This window comes from Triticum aestivum, chromosome 5A (assembly GCF_018294505.1).
Source record: "Triticum aestivum cultivar Chinese Spring chromosome 5A, IWGSC CS RefSeq v2.1, whole genome shotgun sequence".
In the NCBI taxonomy this organism is placed as follows: Eukaryota; Viridiplantae; Streptophyta; class Magnoliopsida; order Poales; family Poaceae; genus Triticum; species Triticum aestivum.
In genome coordinates, this window is record NC_057806.1 from 140921685 (window position 1) to 140939935 (window position 18251).

An 18251-nucleotide genomic window follows, 5' to 3' on the forward strand; every position below is an offset into this window, starting at 1 on the left:
TGACTAGCTCGTTGTGATCAATAGATAGTCATGGTTTCCTGGCTATGGACATTGGATGTCGTTGATAACGGGATCACATCATTAGGAGAATGATGTGATGGACAAGACCCAATCCTAAGCATAGCACAAAGATCGTGTAGTTCGTATGCTGAAGCTTTTCTAATGTCAAGTATCTTTTCCTTAGACCATGAGATTGTGCAACTCCCGGATACCGTAGGAATGCTTTGGGTGTATCAAACGTCACAACGTAACCGGGTGGCTATAAAGGTGCATTACAGGTATCTCCGAAAGTGTCTGTTGGGTTGGCACGAATCGAGACTGGGATTTGTCACTCTGTGTAAACGGAGAGGTATCTCTGGGCCCACTCGGTAGGACATCATCATAACGTGCACAATGTGACCAAGGGGTTGATCACGGGATGATGTGTTACGGAACGAGTAAAGAGACTTGTCGGTAACGAGATTGAACAAGGTATCGGTATACCGACGATCGAATCTCGGGCAAGTACAATACCGCTAGACAAAGGGAATTGTATACGGGATCGATTGAGTCCTTGACATCGTGGTTCATCCGATGAGATCATCGTGGAACATGTGGGAGCCAACATGGGTATCCAGATCCCGCTGTTGGTTATTGACCGGAGAACGTCTCGGTCATGTCTGCATGTCTCCCGAACCCGTAGGGTCTACACACTTAAGGTTCGGTGATGCTAGGGTTATAAAGGAAGCTTGTATGTGGTTACCGAATGTTGTTAGGAGTCCCGGATGAGATCCCGGACGTCACGAGGAGTTCCGGAATGGTCCGGAGGTAAAGATTTATATATGGGAAGTCATGTTTTGGTTACCGGAAAAGTTTCGGGTTTTATCGGTAACGTACCGGGACCACCGGGAGGGTCCCGGGGGTCCACCAAGTGGGGACACCAACCCCGGAGGCTTGCATGGGCCTAGAGTGGAAAGGGACTAGCCCCAGAGTGGGCTGGTGTGCCTCCCACCCTTGCCCAAGGCGCAACTAGGAGGGGAGAGGGCAAACCCTAGGGCAGATGGGCCCTAAGGCCCACCCCAGGCGCGCCTCCCCTCTCTCCCCCTCTTGGCCGCCCCCCCCCCCCCCCCAAGTCCCATCTAGGGCTGGCCGCACCCCTTGGGGTGGGAAACCCTAAAGGGGGCGCAGCCCCCCCTTCCCCCTATATATAGTTGAGGTTTGGGGCTGCTAAACACGTGAGAACTTCTCCTCTTGGTGCAGCCCTACCTCTCTCCCTACTCCTCCTCTCCCGTGGTGCTTGGCGAAGCCCTGCTGGATTGCCACGCTCCTCCACCACCACCACGCTGTTGTGCTGCTGTTGGATGGAGTCTTCCTCAACCTCTCCCTCTCTCCTTGCTGGATCAAGGCGTGGGAAACGTCACCGGGCTGTACGTGTGTTGAACGCGGAGGTGTCGTCCGTTCGGCACTAGGATCTCCGGTGATTTGGATCACGACGAGTACGACTCCTTCAACTCCGTTCTCTTGAACGCTTCCGCTTAGCGATCTACAAGGGTATGTAGATGCACTCTCCTTCCCCTCGTTGCTGGTTTCTCCATAGATAGATCTTGGTGACACGTAGGAAAATTTTGAATTTCTGCTACGTTCCCCAACACCTGCTTCGGCGAGGGGCTCCGGTCTGGTGGCTGCGTTGGTTGGGTCGACGCAGGATCCAGAGGAGGCACTGGTTGGGTGGTGGCAGAAATCAAGGGAGATGGTCGGGGCCGCTGGTTGGATATGGCCAGAGAGGAAAACGAGGAGGTGGCGGCGGATGGGACGGATGGAAAGGATGGGACGGCTCCTCGGACTAGGGTTTGACTAGAATAGGTATGGGTTAGTCTAATATATATAGCAAAAGAAATTTAGAAAGGGGCTAAAATAACCCTCCGATCGTAATTGGATGGTCGACAAACAAATAGGTAGGGAGTCTAAAAAGAAAAACGGAGATATTTTATAAATATTTGGGGATGATCCGGACATTACGGTAGCGACAGCCCGGGTCGGGTTCGGGACAGCTTTCGGACGCGCGAGGGGGTCGGTGCACTGTGCAAAGAGGGTTTGACGGACAAGGTCAAGTGTGTGGTTGGACTGAGAAGAAAGAGGAGGAAAGCAACCCGGCAACCGTTTCCGGAGACCGGAAACGTCCGATGTTTTGACCGACTATATTGTCGCTATAGTTAAACGTTGGCGCATCAAACAGACTCCAAAAGTGATGAAACTTGGCGGGCAACCTACTAACAACATAAAAACACTGCATGCCAACTTTCAACCCATTCCGAGAACATTTTTCAGCCATTTATAAAATACTATTTCGGACGTGCCACGGGTGCGTGCTTGTGTGTCTGGGCTCAAAACGGACAACGGAAGGAACAGGGAGATAGGGACGGATGCAAGTTTTGAAAACATGATGATGCAAAGCGGATAATGACATGGCAAGATGCAACACGCAAGCAAATGACAAGACAACAACAACGAATAACTAGAAGACACCTGGCGCAACGGTCTCGGGGCGTCACAACCCATTTGGTACCAACGATGTTGTGGTTGTTGTTGGGCTTCTCGACCAATGTCCACACTTGGTTTCTCTCAAAGTTGTGTAGCTCTTCATGCATGGCGTTTATGCAATCCGGATCTTCCAATGCTTCTTCAACCTTCATAGGTTCAATGCTAGAGATGAATGAATAATGTTCACAAAAATGAGACAAATGAGTTTTAGAGCGAGTGATTCTCCCGGTTTTAATATCATTGTAGATTTGCTCGACGGTATGGTCTCTAGCGACTCTTGCTCGAACTCATGAGAGATTTTGCTTGGGTCGGGGTGGAACATCTTCTTCATCATCTTGTCCTTTTTCTTGGCCTTCTTCATTGTTGACGTTGTCGTTCTCTTGTCATGGTGGAGAAGGAGGTTGATGAGGTTCATCTTGGTGTACTTCCTCGTTTTCTTCATCTTGATGTGTCCCACTCGTGGATGCTTCTGTATCAACTCTTGGTTCACCTTGTCGTGAGGTAGAAGCTTCCACTTGGATGGACGAGGTACTCTCCTTCACCTCTGTTGGACGGATCTTGCCAATAGACAAGTCTTGGATTGCTTTCGAAGTATCTTTATCTCCTACATCAATCGGCAATTTTTGTACTTGCGAGCCGTTAGATTCATCAAACTTCACATCTACCGTTTCTTCAACCTTTCGGGTGAAATTGTTGTAGACACGGTAAGTGTGAGAGTTTGAGCCATAACCAAGTAGGAAACCTTCATGAGATTTAGGAGCAAATTTAGAACGACGATGCTTATCAAGAATGTAACACTTTGAGCCAAATACTCGAAAGTATCCAAATTGGGGTTTGTTACTGGTGAGGAGCTCATAAGCCGTCTTGCCGAGTAGCTTGTGAAGATACAAGCGTTTTGTTGCATGACAAGTTGTCTCAACGGCTTCCGCACAAAAGTGTTCTGGAGTCTTGTACTCATCAAGCATCGTTCTTGCCATCTCAATAAGAGTTCGGTTCTTCCTATCAACAACTCCATTTTGTTGAGGCGTGTACGTAGCCGAAAACTCGTGTGAAATCCCTTCTTCGTCAAGAAAGGCATCCACATTTGCATTCTTGAACTTCGTTCCATTGTCGCTGTGAACCTTCTTGATCTTCAATTCAAATTGATTTTGGGCCTTCCTAGCGAAGTTCTTGAAGATATTTTGGACCTACGATTTATCATCAAGAAAGAACACCCACGTAAATCTTGAAAAATCATCAACTATAACTAGACCGGATGAGTTACCACCGAGACTCTTATAGGCATTGGGACCAAAAAAATCCATATGAAGTAGCTCGAGCGGTCTTCTTGTGGTCATAATGTTCTTCACGGGGTGACTTCCTCCAAGTTGTTTTCCTGCTTGACAAGCACTACAAAGTCTATCCTTGTCAAATATAACATCTTTTACTCCAAGGATATGATCACCTTTAATAAGCTTATCAAGATTTCGCATGCCCACATGACCTAACCTTCTATGCCACAACCAACCTTTCGAGGATTTAGCAATTATGCAAGTTCTAGGTTGAGCCTTTTTAGAGAAATCAACAATGTAAAGATCACCTCTACGTGTACCGGTAAAGACCATTTTATGGTTATCTCTACGAAACACTTGGCAATCTACTTCAGTAAATAGGACATTGAAACCAAAGTCAGCAAGTCTAGATACGGAAAGTAAATTGTAGCCAAGAGATTCAACGAGCATAACATTTTGTATGGAGCTATCATGTGAGATGGCCACCTTACCAAGGCCGACCACCTTACCCTTTGAGTTATCACCGAAAGTGACATACTTTCGAGGATCGTCGTTTTCAGCAAGCTCACGAAACATATCTTTGTCTCCGGTCATATGATCAATACATCCACTATCAAGGACCCATTCCTTTCCTTCAGCCATATAGCCGCGAAGATTAGCCATAAGACCAAAGTGTCTCATCGCATCATCAAGATCATAGTCACTATCATCAATCTCATCATAGTATCCATGTTCAACATTATCATGTGGTGGATCAATTCCTAGAGAGAGTGATTCATTAGAAGTATGACCGTAACAATGTTCATCTCTATGAATTATAATGACTTCGGAAATGATATTGCAAATGATTCCAACATCTCCTTTTGCACTCGTAATATTAGTAAGCTCAAATAAGCAATCACCAAATTTGGGATCATTGGAACTCATCTTACTCGAGGCAATAGACTTATGAAGAATCTCATCTAGATTTTTCAAGGAATAATTTGGGAATCATTCCTCAAGGAATCTCCATAAGGTGTAGGCACAATCAATAGTAGGCAAGCTAGCAAGCAAGTTTCTAGGCAAACCTCTAGTGATTAAATTGACAGTTCTAAGATTAAGGATCATGTCAATAGACTCATCAAGTGTAGGATGCAAAGGATCAACATGAGGTGCACAAGGGCTAGTAATGTACTTGTTCAAATGATATTCATTGAAAATCTCAAGCATCTCATTTTTTCACTTATGAAAGTACTCTCCATCAAGTATAGGCACTCTATGTCTAAGACTCCCCAACGTAGACTCATCCATCTTCCTCCAAAGGTGTTTAAACCAAAGCAATGGAGACCAAGACTCTGATACCAATTGAAAGGATCGAGAAGAGGTGTCTAGAGGGGGGTGAATAGACTCTTAGCAAGAAAAGTTGCCATTTTTTAATTTCTTTAAGTTGAAGTGGAGTTTTAGCACAAGTTTAAACATTCACAATACATATCAAGCAAGCATGACAAGAGTATATGAGAAGCGGAAAGTAAATGATGCAAGTTGCAAGAATGTAAAGGGATGGGATTGGAGTGTGCAAACTCAATTGGAGACACAAAGATTTTGGCGTGGTTCCGATAGGCGGTGCTATCGTACATCCACGTTGATGGAGACTTCAACCCACGAATGGTAACGGTTGCGTGAGTCCACGGAGGGTTCCACCCACGAAGGGTGCATGAAGAAGCAACCTTGTCTATCCCACCATGACCATCGCCCACGAAGGACTTGCCTCACTAGGGTAGATCTTCACGAAGTAGGCGATCTCCTTGCCCGTACAAACTCCTTGGTTCAACTCCACAATCTTGACGGAGGCTCCCAAGTGACACCTAACCAATCTAGGAGACACCACTCTCCAAAAGGTAATAGATGATGTGTTGATGATGAACTCCTTGCTATTGTGCTTCAAATGTTAGTCTTCCCAACACTCAACTCTCTCTCATAGGATTGGATTTGGTAGAAAGATGATTTGAGTGGAAAGAAACTTGGGGAAGGCTAGAGATCAAGATTTATGTGGTTGGAATGGAATATCTTGACCTCAACACAAGTGTAGGTGGTTCTCTCTCAGAAAATGTATGTTGGAAGTGTAGGCATGTTCTGATGGCTCTCTCCCCGAATGAAGAGTGGGTGGAGGGGTATATATAGCCTCCACACAAAATCTAACCGTTACACACAAATCACCAAACTCGGTGGGACCAAATTATAAAACTCGGTCAGACCTATTTGGTTCATAATGTAACCGTTAGGCATTTCGGTGGGACTGACATGATCAACTCGGTGGGACCGATGTGCTAGGGTTAGGGTAAAGCCTTATCTAGGTTGGACCGATTACACAAACTCGGTGGGACCGATTTGGGTAATAAGCAAACCAGAGAGTTGACCAAGCAAACTCGGTGGGACCGATTTCATATTTTGGTGCGACCGAAATTAATGCAATAGGCAACAAAGAGTTTGCAAGCCCATCTCAGTGAGACCGAGATCCCATCGGTGAGACCAAATTGGTTAGGGTTTCTAGCAGTGGCTATGTCAAGAGAACTCGGTGGCGCCGGATAGAAAGTTTCGGTGGGGCTGAGTTTGACTTTTGGTTTGGGACAAATGTGGATGTGAGAAAGTGGTTGAGGGATTTGGAGCATATCACTAAGCACTTTGAGCAAGCAAGCCATTAAGCAACACCTCATCCCCTCTTAATAGTATTGGCTTTCCTATGGACTCAATGTGATCTTGGATCACTAAAATGAAAAATGTAGAGTCCTAAGCTTTGAGCTTGAGCCAATCATTTTTCTTCATCATCTTGAAGGGGTCCCACATCCTGTAGTCGATGCCACTCCACTGTTGGACTTATCTGAGATATGCTAGATGAAAGTATTAGTCCAACAAGAGATATGTTGACATTAATTACCAAAATCATCCAAGGAGCACTTGTGCTTTCAATCTTCCCCTTTTTGGTAATTGATGACAACATACATCAAAGCTTTAGATAAAGATATAGAGAATAGCAAGTAAAGCTTTGGAAAGACATGTAACATGCACAGGCTCCCCCTATATGTATGCAATCATGTAAATGTGGAGTATAAGAACATGTGAATGCATAGCATGACAGAGTAAGCAATGTGTTACATGTATCTTGGTTATATGCCTTAGAGCAAAAGATGTAAATATAGGAATTGTACCTACATGCTCATGAGTCTTCCTTGCAAACAATATGTACATCAGCAAGAAGTCCTTATGCACATGAGTGGGATGCATATACTTACCTTGTGGTCTTGAGTTGGCTTAGGAGGGAATGAACCTGAGCAAACAAGGTTAGATAACATAGATACGTCTACAAGCCAGAGCAAACAAAAGAAACCACAAGAGTACCAAGACTGGGATGACATGTAGTGAGTGAGTAATGAGTACTCTATTCGATATAGACATGTTCCCAAAAGGTAAAGATATGCAATGAATTCAAATATTTCCTTCCCTAGCAGTCTTTCTCCCCCTGAATCTTGTATTGGATAATGGGAGAACATAGGGAAACAAAAATCAGAGCAAAACAAATCATATCTATAACATAGACATGTCTTTCCCCTCTTAAATACATGTGACTTCTCTCCTCTTGAATACCAAGCATCTAGGGCCTTTGATGTGATTATCTCTCTCTCCCCCATTTTCTCTTTCTCCCCCTATTTCTTTCCCCCCTTTAAAGAGAATAAGCTTTGATGTGATCTCTTTCCCCCTTTGACATCAATTTCCAAGAAGGGATCTTCTGGAGTGTGAGTCAAATAGGTTTGGTCCTTGAGTACAGAGCAAAGCAACATATAGATTGTGATGCTGGTAGAGGACAAGAATCATCGAGTGGAGCTGGAATAAAACTATAAGAACAAATGGCAAATTGCCTTCTCTGCAGTGAAATCGGTGATACCGAGTTGTTTCTACGGCCCGTAGGAGGGCCATGGTCACTACAGTAAATATGTAGCCCGTGGTTATTGTGGCCTAGTTTCAAAAAAATAGGCTATTATGACCACTAGCAAACTGCATAAAAAAGAACTACACTGACTACAAGCAAACAAATAAACAAGACAAGAAGGAAATAAATAAGCAAGCAACTTACGCGAGGCTGTCACAGCTATTACACATATTACATCCACTTGGCATCAAAGTTCGCCACCAGTGCAAAAATTGGGAACAAAGCGGCACCTAACATACACTGGTTGTCAAAGTTGGCGACGAGTGCAAATAAACGCCACGGCAAAACAAGTTCAGAATTTAAACCACTTTAGAAGAGCTCAAGAAGAAATATCGTGGGTACACATAATGCTGGCAAGATAATTAGCAAGCTTATTAACTTTCTCTTGTTTGGCGCTTAAATCCTCCAGCGCTTGTGTAACACCCCAGATGTAACTTTCCCAATTTGTACTCCAACTCTTGCCGTTTCCGGCGTTAAGTTATTTTATTTCCTCGGGTTCGGGTTTTTGTCTCCGTGTGTTGTTGTCGTTGTCATGCATCTCATATCATGTCGTCATGTGCATTGCATTTGCATACGTGTTCTTCTCATGCATTCGAGCATTTTCCCCGTTGTCCGTTTTGCATTCCGGCGCTTCGTTCTCCTCCGGTGGTCAATTCTACCTTTCTTTCGTGTGTGGGGATTAAACATTTCCGGATTGGACCAAGACTTGCCAAGCGGCCTTGGTTTACTACCGGTAGACCGCCTGTCAAGTTTCGTATCATTTGGACTTCGTTTGATACTCCAACGGTTAACCGAGGGACCGAAAAGGCCTCGTGTGTGTTGCAGCCCAACACCCCTCCATTTTGGCCCAAAACCCACCTGAGCCTTCTCCATCATCTAGATCATTCGATCATGATTGCGTGGCCAAAAACCGTACCTCATTTGGACTCTCCTAGCTCCCTCTATGCCTATTTAAAGAGCCCCCGAATATCTCCTTCCCCTTCCTCCCGAAAAACCCTAGATCCACCCCTCGCGCGCGCCGGACAAACTCCCCCGCCGACGGACATTGTCCGATCCGCCCGCGCGCCCACTCCTGTGCCGCCACGTGGCACCTCTGCCGCCAGCCGCCGCCGCGGCCCGACGAGCCCGCAGCGGGCCCGCCCGGCCCATCGTCTCCGCCGCCGCTTCGTCCGCCTCCCCGCCGCCCGCGCTGCTCCCGCCGCCACCGCGCGTCATCGCCGCCGCCACCACGCGCCCTCGCCGGTCGACGTGCCTCCCCGACGCCGGTGAACGCCGCCTCTCCTCCCGGGTCGCCGCGCCGCCCCGACGCCCCCGCGGCGCCGCTCGCCACCCCCGGCCGCCGCGTCCTCGCCGCCCTCCGGCCCTCCCTCATCGACCCCGACCGCCATCGCCTCGCCGGAATCGCTACAGTGCTCGCCGGAGTCGCCTCGGGCCGCGTGCCACCGAAACCCTAGATCCGGAGGTTGAAAAATTTGTCTAAGTCCCCAATTTTTCAGATCCATATGCTCCTGTTCATGGCCTCGTAACTTAGCATCCGTAGCTCCGATTCATGCATATAGCATATCAAAATGTTCACCTCAGAGAGTACATCATTTCATTCCATTGTATCATTTTCATTTAAGTTCATCTTGATGCCCGAAATGCTGTTAGAAGAGGGCTACTTGAGATAATTGTTAGATCTGCTGCTCCATTTAGCTTTTTTGTCATTTTTGCCATGATTTTTGTGTGCATGCTATGCCCCTGTGCTCTACATATGTTTTGTTAAGGGTTTTGTCATCTTTCCATAGGTGCAACCCATGTATTTTTGTGATGTGTGTGGTGACTGGCACAAGCTTGCAAAGTGGTGCACTTAGTAATTCTAATATGGTGGTGCATTTCCACTAAGTCCTTGAGTTGTTTATCTCATATGGCCATATGTTCATGTTGTTTCCTAGTGATCCATGCCTCTTTTGAGGATGATCAGTAAGTATGTTTTGTTAATCTTGTAGTGCTCTATCCATCCATGTCTTTGTTTGCATTTATGGAGCACCCTAGCTTGAGTCAATCGAGCTCTACTTTTGCTACTTTGTGAATCTGGGCAGATTGTCAACTTGTTTGCAATTTTGCCGATGATGTTGTAGTTGATCCATGCATGCTATGCTATTGTTCTTGCCATGTCTAGCTTGCATTTTGTGTGTTCTTAATGGATGTATTCTTAGCTTATCATGACTTGCTCTGTAGTGAGTGCATCGAGCTCGTAAACATGCCTACTTGATATCTGTTTTCAGCATGCTCCAGTTTCACTAAGTCTGAAAACTGATTATGTTTTTGCTATGTTCACATGCTTGCAATTGTATTTTCTGATCCCTTTTGGCTCAAGGTCACTAAGGGACTTTTGTTAAGCTATTTGATTAGCTCCATGCCATGCTTTACTTTGCCATGTTTGGTTCCTGTAGCATGTGGTTTTGTTGCTTCGAAGAGAGCTACCTGATCTGAAATTACAGACAAGTGTTAATTTCACTAAGTCTGAGATCTGTTTTTCATATGCATTTTGCCATGCTTGTTTGAATCTGTTTGGTTCTTGATAAGCTCAGGGAACATCAGTTCTACGCCAAGTTCTCCAAGTGTGAATTTTGGCTCTATGAGGTTCTTTATCTTGGTCATATCATCTCTGCCAAGGGCATTGCCGTGAATCCTGAGAAGGTGTCTGCAATTGTGAATTGGGAACCTCCTCAGAACGTGAAGCAACTCCGTAGCTTCCTCGGTCTCGCAAGTTACTGCCGGAGATTCGTTGAAAACTTTTCTAAGATCGCGAAGCCTCTCTCAAATCTTCTTCAGAAGCACGTCAAGTACGTTTGGTCTCCAGAGTGTGATATTGCTTTCAACACTTTGAAATAGAAATTGATCACTGCTCCAGTTCTCACTCCGCCTGATGAATCCAAGCCGTACGAGGTCTTTTGTGATGCCTCTCTCCAAGGTCTTGGCGCAGTATTGATGCAAGAGAAGAAAGTTGTTGCTTATACCTCTCGCCAGTTGAAGCCTAATGAGAAGAACTACCCCACTCATGATCTTGAGTTGGCGGCAGTTGTGCATGCTCTTTTGACTTGGAGACATCTTCTATTGGGAAGAAAAGTGGACATTTTCACTGATCACAAGAGTCTCAAGTACATCTTCACTCAGCCTAATCTCAACCTCAGGCAAACTCGATGGGTCGAAATGATTCAAGAGTATAATCCGAGTATCGAGTATACTCTAGGCAAGGCCAATGTGATTGCTGACGCATTGAGCAGGAAATCTTATTGCAACAGTCTGATTCTCAAGCCTTATCAACCCAAGCTTTGTGAAGCTTTCCGCAAACTTAATCTGCAAGTTGTTCCTCAAGGTTTCCTTGCTAACCTTCAAGTCTCTCCTACCTTGGAAGACCAGATTCGCCAAGCCCAGCTTCTTGATGCTATGGTGAAAAAGGTGAAGATTGGGATTGTCAAGAGTCAGCCCAAGTACAAGTACTACCGCCTCGATGACAAGGATACTCTCTTCTTCGAGGATCGTATTGTTGTACCCAAAGGCGAACTTCGTAAAGTGATCATGAACGAGGCTCACAATTCTCTCCTCTCCATCCACCCTGGGAGCACGAAGATGTATCAGGACCTTAAGCAGGCTTATTGGTGGACTCGAATGAAGCGTGAGATCGCTCAGTTCATGAATGAATGTGATGTCTGCAGAAGAGTGAAGGCAGAACACCAAAGGCCAGCTGGTCTCCTCCAACCTCTTGCCATTCCAGAATGGAAGTTTGACCACATTGAAATGGACTTCGTGACTGGGTTTCCAAAGTCCAAGCGTGGCAATGATGCTATATTCGTTGTCATCGATAAACTCACTAAAGTGGCTCATTTTCTGCCTATCAAAGAGTCGATCATTGCGGCTCAATTGGTGGAACTCTATACCTCTCGTATTGTCTCTCTGCACGGTATTCCACAAGTGATCTCTTCAGACCGTGGCAACATCTTTACATCCAAGTTTTGGGATTCTTTTCAGAAGGCCATGGGCACCAACATCCGCTTCAGCACAGCTTTCCATCCTCAAACTAGCGGTCAAGTCGAGCGTGTCAACCAGATTCTTGAAGATATGCTCAGGGCTTGTGTGATCTCATTCGGCATGAAGTGGGAGGATTGTCTTCCTTATGCTAAATTCTCCTACAACAACAGTTTTCAAGCAAGTTCGGGCAAGGCCCCATTTGAAATTCTGTATGGCAGGAAGTGTCGTACCCCTCTCAACTGGTCTAAAACCGGTGAACGTCAGCTTTTGGGTAATGACTTAATCACAGAGGCAGAGGAAATGTGCAAAGTCATTCGAGATAACCTCAAAGCAGCCCAATCCCACCAGAAGAGCTACTACGATAGTAAGCACCGTGATTTGGTTTTCGAGATCGGAGATCATGTTTACCTCCGCGTCTCTCCTATGAAAGGTACTCGTCGCTTCGGTATCAAAGGGAAGCTTGCCCCCAGATATGTGGGACCTTTCAAGATTGTCAGCAAGAGAGGCGACCTCGCCTATCAACTCGAGCTTCCTTCAAACTTTGTAAATGTTCATGACATGTTCCATGTCTCTCAGCTCTGAAAGTGCTTCAAGACTCCTGACCGCACCATCAACTTCAAGGACATTGAGCTCCAAGAAGATCTCTCTTATCGTGAGCACCCAGTTGCTATTCTTGAAGAGACTGAATGCAAGACTCGTAACAAGTCCATCAAATTTCTCAAAGTCAAGTGGTCACACCATTCCGACCGTGAAGCTACCTGGGAACGCGAGGATCACCTCCATTCTGAGTACCCGGCGTTCTTGCAGTCCTAGATCTCGGGACGAGATCCTTTCGTAGTGGTGGAGTGTTGTAACACCCCGGATGTAACTTTCCCAATTTGTACTCCAACTCTTGTCGTTTCCGACGTTAAGTTATTTTATTTCCTCAGGTTCGGGTTTTTGTCTCCGTGTGTTGTTGTCGTTGTCATGCATCTCATATCATGTCGTCATGTGCATTGCATTTGCATACGTGTTCTTCTCATGCATTCGAGCATTTTCCCCGTTGTCCGTTTTGCATTCTGGCGCTTCGTTCTCCTCCGGTGGTCAATTCTAACTTTCTTTCGTGTGTGGGGATTAAACATTTCCGGATTGGACCGAGACTTGCCAAGCGGCCTTGGTTTACTACCGGTAGACCGCCTGTCAAGTTTCGTATCATTTGGACTTCGTTTGATACTCCAACGGTTAACCGAGGGACCGAAAAGGCCTCGTGTGTGTTCCAGCCCAACACCTCTCTATTTTGGCCCAAAACCCACCTAAGCCTTCTCCATCATCTAGATCGTTCGATCATGATTGCGTGGCCAAAAACCGCACCTCATTTGGACTCTCCTAGCTCCGTCTATGCCTATTTAAAGAGCCCCCGAATATCTCCTTCCCCTTCCTCCCGAAAAACCCTAGATCCACCCCTCGCGCGCGCCAGACAAACTCCCCCGCCGACGGACATTGTCCGATCCGCCTGCGCGCCCACTCCTGTGCCGCCACGTGGCACCTCCACCGCCAGCCGCCGCCGCGGCCCGGCGAGCCCGCAGCGGGCCCGCCCGGCCCATCGTCTCCGCCGCCGCTTCGTCCGCCTCCCCGCCGCCCGCGCTGCTCCCGCCGCCACCGCGCGCCATCGCCGCCGCCACCACGCGCCCTCGCCGGCCGACGTGCCTTCCCGACGCTGGCGAACGCCGCCTCTCCTCCCGGGTCGCCGCGCCGCCCCGACGCCCCCGCGGCGCCGCTCGCCGCCCCCGGCCGCCGCGTCCTTGCCGCCCTCCGGCCCTCCCTTGTCGACCCTGGCCGCCATCGCCTCGCCGGAATCGCTACAGTGCTTGCCGGAGTCGCCTCGGGCCGCGTGCCACCGAAACCCTAGATCCGGAGGTTGAAAAATTCGTCTAAGTCCCCAATTTTTCAGATCCATATGCTCCTGTTCATGGCCTCGTAACTTTGCATCCGTAGCTCTGATTCATGCATATAGCATATCAAAATGTTCATCTCAGAGATTACATCATTTCATTCCATTGCATCATTTTCAGTTAAGTTCATCTTGATGCCCGAAATGCTGTTAGAAAAGGGCTACTTGAGATAATTGTCAGATCTGCTGCTCCATTTAGCTTTTTGTCATTTTTGCCATGATTTTTGTGTGCATGCTATGCCCCTGTGCTCTACATATGTTTTGTTAAGGGTTTTGTCATCTTTCCAAAGGTGCAACCCATGTATTTTTGTGATGTGTGTGGTGACTGGCACAAGCTTGCAAAGTGGTGCACTTAGTAATTCTGATTTCAGGGACTTAGCATTTCCACTAAGTCCTTGAGTTGTTTATCTCATATGGCCATATGTTCATGTTGTTTCCTAGTGATCCATGCCTCTTTTGAGGATGACCGGTAAGGATGTTTTGTTAATCTTGTAGTGCTCTATCCATCCATGTCTTTGTTTGCAATTATGGAGCACCCTAGCTTGAGTCTATCAAGCTCTACTTTTGCTACTTTGTGAATCTGGACAGATTGTCAACTTGTTTGCAATTTTGCCGATGATGTTGTAGTTGATCCGTGCATGCTATGCTATTGTTCTTGCCATGTCTAGCTTGCATTTTGTGTATTCTTGATGGGTGTATGCTTAACTTTTCATGACTTTCACCGTAGTGAGTGCATCGAGCTCGTAAACATGCCTACTTGAGTTGTGTTTCAGCATGTTCCAGTTTTCACTAAGTCTGAAAACTGATTATGTTTTTGCTATGTTCACATGCTTGCAATTGTATTTTCTGATCCCTTTTGGCTCAAGGTCACTAAGGGACTTTTGTTAAGCTATTTGAGTAGCTCCATGCCATGCTTTACTTTGCCATGTTCGGTTCCTATAGCATGTGGTTTTGTTGCTCCGAAGAGAACTACCTGATCTGAAATTCCAGACAAGTGTTAATTTCACCAAGTCTGAGATCTGTTTTTCATATGCATTTTTGCCATGCTTGTTTGAATCTGTTAATGGATGATTTGGCCGTAGCTTAGTGCTAGACTTTTGTTAAGCATCTTGAATGCATTCCTGCCATGTATTTTGTTGTCATGTTTGGGTGTTGTAGCATGTTCATCTCATTGCATTTAGATGGCTACTTGCTGTAAATCGCAGACCGGTGTCATAGTTGAATCGCTTGCCATTTCCAAACCGTAACTCCGATTCCGGTGTTCTTTATATCATTTTCAAGCGATTTCATCTCATCTTTCCAGTGGCACACTTGTATTTCCAAGTTGAAGCCAGGTTCTTGCTTTCCTTGTCAAATCTTGCATATGCATCCCGCATCGCATCCCGCATAGCATATCATCTTTGCATCATATTGCTTGATCATTGCACGTGGTTGATTGTATCCTTGTTGCTTGTTTGTCTTGTTTGGGTAGAGCCGGGAGACGAGTTCGCTAACAAGGAGCCCGTTGAGTTTGCTTTCGAGGATCCAGTCAACTCTGACAACTGTGCAGGCAAGATTATCATACCCTCGAAATCACTACTATCTTTGCTATGCTAGTTTGCTCGCTCTTTTGCTATGCCAATGCTACGATGTCTACCACTTGCTTTCAAGCCTCCCAAATTGCCATGTCAAACCTCTAACCCACCATGTCCTAGCAAACCGTTGATTGGCTATGTTACCGCTTTGCTCAGCCCCTTTATAGCGTTGCTAGTTGCAGGTGAAGATTGGAGGCTGTTCCCTGTTGGAACATTTATTTACTTGTTGGGATACCGTTATATTATCTTGTTATCTTAATGCATCTATACACTTGGTAAAGGGTGGAAGGCTCGGCCTCTCGCCTAGTGTTTTGTTCCACTCTTGCCGCCCTAGTTTCCGTTATATCGGTGTTATGTCCCCGGATTTTGCATTCCTTACGCGGTTGGGTTATAATGGGAACCCCTTGATAGTTCACCTTGATTAAAGCTTTTCCAGCAATGCCAACGTTGGTTTTACCATTTGCCACCTAGCCTCTTTTTCCCTTGGGTTTCCGGAGCCCGAGGGGTCTTATTTAAACCCCCCCCCCCGGGCCAGTGCTCCTCTGAGTGTTGGTCCGAACCAGGCAGCCTGCGGGGCCACCTCGGGGAAACTCGAGGGTTGGTTTTACTCGTAGCTTGACCTATCTGAGTGTGCCCTGAGAAAGAGATATGTGCAGCTCCTATCGGGATTTGTCGGCACATTCGGGCGGTGTTGTTGGTCTTGTTTTAACCTGTCGAAGTGTCTTGAAGAACCGAGATACCGAGTCTGATTGGAACGTCTTGGGAGGAGGTCTATTCCTTCGTTGACCGTGAGAGCTTGTCATGGGCTAAGTTGGGACTCCCCTGCGGGGATTTGAACTTTCGAAAGCCGTGCCCGCGGTTTTGGGCAGATGGGAATTTGTTAATGTCGGTTGTAGACAACTTGAACCTTAACTAAATTAAAATGAATCAACTGAGTGTGTTACCGTGATGGCCTCTTATCGGTGGAGTCCGGGAAGTGGAGACGGTGTTGGAGTAATGTTTGCGCAGGTTGTTCTTTAGTTTCTCGCTCGCGCTTTGCCTCCTATTCTCGCTCTCTTTTGCGAACAGGATAGCCACCATACCTGCTAGTCGCTTGCTGTAGCTCCATATATATATTTACCTTGCCTTACCTATAAGCTTAAATAGTCTTGATCGCGAGGGTGCGAGATTGCTGAGTCCCTGTGGCTCACAGATTACTATTATACCAGATGCAGGGCCTGATGATTCCGCTCCAGGAGAAGCATTTGAGCTCAAGTGGGAGTTTGACGAGGACTCTCAATGTTACTATGTTTCCTTTCCTGATGATCAGTAGTGGTGCCCAGTTGGGGGTGATCGGGACCGTGTCGCATGTTGGGTCATCTTTTATTTTGGCGCCGTAGTCGGGCCATGAGTGTATGGATGATGTAATGTTATTTGTGTACTTGATTGACGTGGCGAGTGTAAGCCAACTATGTTATTCTCCCCTTTATTATTTATATTACATGGGATGTTGTGAAGATTGCCTAACTTGCGACATATGCCTTCAATGCGATTATGTCTCTAAGTCGTGCCTCGACACGTGGGAGCTATAGTCGCATCGAGGGTGTTACAAGTTGGTAATCAGAGCCTTCCCCGACCTTAGGAGCCCCATTGCTTGATCGTTATTAGCGGCCGAGTTATGTCTAGAAAAATGTTTTGAGTCATTTAGGAATTATATATCAGAGAGTTTAGGAATTCTTTTTACTTCCTAGTCTCCTCATCGCTCTGGTAAGGCATCCTGACGTAGAGTTTTGACTCTTCTCTTCTCAAATTTCACTAATTTTTTTTAGGATCACGCGGGTATCTTGGAATCGTTCCGATGGTTTTATGATGAGAACATTGTCTTGGTGCCTCCTGACAGGGGTTTAGTGGAAGTGTCCTGGGGAGTTGAGCTCTGAGGTGTTGTCATCATAATTTTATCGTTGCAGTTCTGGAATACCTGAGTTTAGTACGCCAACATCAAAATCTCCTTTATGCAGTTCGTTGGTGAGATAACCTCGATGCCACCCAGTACTGGGGCGGGAGTTAGGGAGTATCGCCATAACTTGTATAACGGATGCTTTTCGAAGGTTGAGGTAGATGGTTTCCGAAGGTTTCTTGGTTATGTGTTGAAGGATGGATACAGCTGGATGTAGGATTTGCTAGTTTGGTTGAGATATTATGCTTCCCCTGTATCCCCACCACCTGATTGCATAACCGGAAAGGTTCGGGAGTTTCATAGGTGGGAATTCTAGTAGCTCTAGTTCTTCTTCCACGGATATTGGTTTGAGATTGGGATTTCTTACCGATTATTCGTTCTTGTTCCGTACCTTGTTGATTTATTTCTCTACCTTAATTCTACGTGGCTTCTCAATTTATGGATATGTGACCATTTCAAGAGGAATGCATTCGTTCATTTTGTTCGGATGTGAAGACTATATGTTGCAATTTTCATTCTGTTGGATTCAGCTTCAATATTTGTCTATCAATGTGCTGATGGATGTCAACCTCTTTAGGATGGCTCCTCCAACGCGCACAACTCCGAATCCTAATCCGCCACCACCTCCACCTCCTCCGGAGGCATGGCAAGCTGTGATGGCCGCAACCAATGCAAATACACAGTTGATCATGCAAATTCTTCAAGAGCGCAATCAAGGCAATCAAGGGAATGAAGGCAACAATCAGAATCACTTTGCTACACTCAACCAGTTCCTCGCTAACGGGCCAAAGACTTTCAGCAATTGTGTTGAGGCAACCGATGCTGACGATTGGCTTGTGGATCTGTGCAAGCATTTCGAGTGCAGTAACGTCAGGCATGAGGACTTTGTCAAGTTCGCTTCCTTCCAACTCAAAGATCAAGCTGCAGAATGGTTCCAGCAGTACAAGGATTCCAGAGGTGGACGTGTTATCACTTGGGATGAATTTCGTCAAGATTTCCGAGCTCATCATATCCCTCAGAGCGTGGTTGAAAGCAAGCGTGA